Below are 4,524 nucleotides of genomic sequence, written 5' to 3'. Positions count from 1 at the left end.
AATAATGTGTTGAAGTTATTCAACTTAATGCAATGTTGCAGTAGTTTGTTTGTGTTTTGTTAACTCCACTATATATTGTTAATCGCAGTAATACATTTACGGTTATAAATAAACAAATAAAGACATGATGTTTTATTTCAAATGCTATGTTAGTTGGTCATTTATAATTTTGATTGAAGCCAGGGAGTCGTCAACTGCGCAGGCGTCAGATGACCATAGCGTGTCGCTGTTCACAAACGAGCGTCTACTCTTGAGCCTTTGCGTTTTTAGCTTGTGTTGGTATCGTCGCTTGGGACTCGCGTGTGCAGGTGACGACCCTCCCACTTTAAAACATTTATTGCTATAGTTACTTTCACCAGCAAGTACTCACTGAACACGTGTTTTGAAATGTGCATAGGATTTATTCAGTCATCTCATGATTACAATTTATTACCATATCCTAACATGAATTTATAAAACACTAAGATGTTATCTTCGACTAATTTCGAACATGTGATAGACTGGGCCATACGATGTGTTTATCTCTTTCTGCCATAGAATCTCCTCACTAGAAAAACAAGTTGACACAACTGTTAACCATATACTCACATGTGAAATCACATATACACATGCTGTACACATTTACAACTTCATTGGCATTCACATAATTAAAACGCATGCATTATTGAGTAAATGTATGTATTTCTCATTTGTTTTTATTTCACCATAATAACATGCATCTACCTGACACCGAATAATCAAATGCTACTTCGTTAGTTCAAATGTACAGTAATTCGTTCATTTATCAAATTTTATATTATCTTTCCAAACCGATTAATTTGATTATTCTGGTGCCAATATGTGTGTTTTCTGTTTATATGAATAATAATAAAATAAGACAGCGTTCATCTAAATATAAAATCGTTGCAGTTTTCTGTGTGAACACGGGCTTGCGGTTGTTGTGAAAATGAGTTTTTCTAGCGTCTCAAAAAGAAAATCGCTACAATCAATACTGTACAAGTTTATGAACATTTCTGGAGGTAATATTGTTCAGGTGTCATATACATGTGATCGAATGTTTAGTGTCACACTAGACTAGGGCTGTTTAAAACATTCATATTAATACCTGATATCAAAAATTAAATGGCGGCAGTCGTCACACCGCGTCCTGTTCGATATGGTACTCATAGCGACGTATACAACGTGTGTAAAATACATTGTTTATTTACATGAAATTCGAACACGCGCTGCGCGACGACCACCGCGCTTTAAAAAGTGAACAATTTTTTTTTTAATATTAACGTAGTTTAGTATGCCACCAATTCCACATAATAAAATATGTCTACCCTAATCGTTGGGATTATGTCGATGCAAAATCATTAAACAGACCATTTAGTAAAATAAATGAAGTACACATAAACTCAATTCGAGTCAATTCAAATCGAATTTGCCGGTCAAACACAATATAGGCATAATATTAAAGAATGAATCCAACTAACGTTTATTAATTCAGCATATCTTTTGAAAAATGAGATTCAAAGAAAGCACTGAGTACACAAGTTATTTGAAAGTTAATATGTGTTGATAGTTGGTTATATGTGTTATCTGGTTCATGTTCACCGAATTGTTTTAAAACCCATATCACATCACTGTTCATTACGCCAACGCACAACACTGTATCATTCTCTTTCAAAAAAAACAGTCGGTAAAACAGCTACTCACTCGGGTCAATAAATCTTTCATCCTTTGTGACGCCACGCATGGAAAGAAACGTGCACACAGATTACTCATAGTACATAGATTCATTACCCAATGGAATGAATATTAATTCTGCGCTTTATTACGAGGGTGTGGACAATTCACACAAAGTAAATTATGAAGTAGTAAGTAAATAAAATATTATTATACACCTGACACCGTAACGCCATAAGTTACAGCCTGTCGTAATTCTGCGGTATTTTACGAGGTATTTTCATTCTACTATATAAGGAAATGCGAATTCCAAAAATGGAATGATTACGCGCGTAAGAGCGTTCACGCTGTAACTTATGGCGTTACGGTGACAAATGTATAATAATATTAATAATTATTGTCATTATTATTATTGATTTACCGGCAAACTAGCTGCTCGAACGCCGTCTATGTCTGAAAGTGAATGTATATTAGGATTAGTGAAATGTGTGATGAATTAAAAATCGACAATAGAAAAATATTTGAATTAAATGTATCAAACCTTGTTCCATAGCATAGTCTTCTAAATCCTGTTGAAATAATAATGCAAATTGGTTTATAATAGTTATATGTTTTTAATAATTCATATACATTGTATATATATATATATATATCAGTTCTTTTTATTTCGATAGTAGAAATTTTTTGGTCAGAGCGCCCTCTAGTATTTGTGGAGAATCATGTTCATTTGGAATGCTCTGATTGGATGGAAGTTCAAGCCTAGCAAGGTGTGATAGAATTGGCCTGTTATGTTCAGATTCAAATAAGCATGAACCACTAATTTGACAGGGAAGTGATACTTATAATGCAGCAAGCTGTTCTAATTGCTGTTGTGGTAGAGTTTTTCCATTTTCCTGTCAAATGCATTTATTGGTCCAGTGAAAATCAAAATAATGTTCCCTGTAACTTAGACTCTTATTGATCAAGGCATTTTAAAAATCATGGGTGTTAACTCCCCTCAAGTTATGACCCGCTGTGCCCTACAGAATAATGGTTGCATCTAATATTAAAATAAAGATGGCAGAGTATAGCGTTGATTCATCTCGTTCTACTCTGGATTACTTGGAGTCAATAAAGATCCTAGAAAGTTAATATTTATATGCCTGTGTGTTTTTGTTTGTTTTTTCACTGTCTTTGACTTTCCCAGTATGTTTGTTGCTGTTGACAACAATTCAGTCCTCTGCCAGGCTTCAGTCAATGTTTTTCTTCACTACCTACCCAACTCCTCGTCGGGCACGATGTAGCTGGTGTGGTATATTTATCACAGACAGTAGGGCAATTGTCACATTTAGTGCTCCAAGAAAATATTCTCTGTCCATGTGTATTTATATAAATAGATGCAGTTTCTTTGGCTTGAATAACATTCACTGGCTTCGTACATACAGGTATACTGGTTTACCTGTTTCTAGTTGAAATTTAGCCAATCTTATTAACCAAGACAGTTGGACATTTGCCACATGTCACAACACTCATTTCCAAGTGCCATAGCTTGAAACAAGTAGTCAAATCTGATATTGGCTGGAGCGTTAGTTTATATGGACATGGTAAATGGCAAACTAGATGGTCAGAAAGTAATAAAAATAATCACAGCTTTACTCCACCCACCCCACTATGAAGTAAAAGGCTGTTTATAAGGCCATGTATGATGGTTTCATGTTTCTTATTGAAAACAATTTTAATTATAAACTTCTATGCTCCTGTACCCAACCGTGGGGGTCCATCACACTAAACAACAGGTGTCACTATTACTAAGAAAAATGTACTTTTTTTCATTAAAATTACTGATATATATATATATATTACCAGATACCAGAAGGCAACAATACTGAATTATCAAGCATTTATTATTTACGGTCAGCAATCGCGGTGTTCGAGTTTGAATAATACCCCGTTCAACTTGCTACATACATGAATTACTTGATGAAATACCGTATTGGATACATTTACTTTATAATATTGTAAGAGAATGACGTTAATTATAGATTATTATTAAAAAATTGACTACACAGTTCATCGCCTTGAATGATAATTAAAAGCAGAAAGTATAGATAACGCTAGTCTACTTACTTTTGATTGCTGCTCTTCACCAGTAATATTGATGACCAGTAATAATAATAAAGCAAAAATAATCACAGGACGCATGTTTGCTGCCAAGGCGAAAATAAATGCTAGGAAAATTAGTGTGCATCGGTTCAGAATGTTTGTAAATGTGGACACATACTTCACTAACAACCGTTTTACGTTGAATAAAATAACTCACCACTCTAGTCTTCTCGATATTAGATCTTCCAGCACTGTGATCCGCGTTTGATGATTTCAAACAGAGTTGTGTTATTAACAGGCTCTATGTGCAGTTTTAATTTTTTCATGTAGTATTTTTATTCATCGCTATGACAACACATGCCAGCATAATTCTAACTCAGTACGGTTGCCCAGTGATATTTATATTCGGATGAAATCAGATTATACAATATAAACATTTTATGGCTACAATTTGTGTTATTTGACCAAATTTAGGGGCATGTAGCTGACCACTTTTAATGTTGTGTTTTTATATATTGTCATTACAACTCAGACCAGTTGAATACTAATTCATTGTGCTTGTTATTTCAAATGCATTCATTTAAGAAAAACAAAAAAAATGCCATCTCAACTCTTGAAAAATTAAACATTTTATGTAATGTATATTTGTGTCCTCCATAAAATAATTCGTCTAACATATTTGGCCAAATGTGAGTATATTTAGCAGCCCAATTGCAGTTCATTCGCCCATACGAATATTTGATGCCACCAATAATATGTACTGAAATTGTC

The 4,524-nt window shown here is 33.9% G+C and overlaps 1 long non-coding RNA gene across 2 annotated transcripts; it reads right to left on the bottom strand.

The window, feature by feature from the left end:
• Positions 1 to 380: 380 nt before the first annotated feature.
• LOC102809098 (uncharacterized) lies at positions 381 to 4,064 on the bottom strand. 2 transcript variants are annotated; one of them, XR_014931147.1, is made up of 6 exons: positions 3,971 to 4,064; positions 3,778 to 3,878; positions 2,213 to 2,240; positions 2,093 to 2,124; positions 1,702 to 1,723; positions 381 to 547 (listed from the first exon to the last, which is right to left on the bottom strand). It is a non-coding gene; the product is annotated as an uncharacterized LOC102809098 (long non-coding RNA). The 2 variants fall into 2 exon arrangements; XR_014931146.1 differs by having other exon boundaries at positions 3,778 to 3,857.
• Between the last annotated feature and the right edge of the window lie 460 nt (positions 4,065 to 4,524).

This window comes from Saccoglossus kowalevskii, chromosome 12, assembly GCF_978046115.1.
Source record: "Saccoglossus kowalevskii chromosome 12, keSacKowa6.1, whole genome shotgun sequence".
NCBI classification, from domain to species: domain Eukaryota; kingdom Metazoa; phylum Hemichordata; class Enteropneusta; family Harrimaniidae; genus Saccoglossus; species Saccoglossus kowalevskii.
Note: the sequence above shows the minus strand (reverse complement) of the source record. Positions and strands in the feature narration are given on the sequence as shown.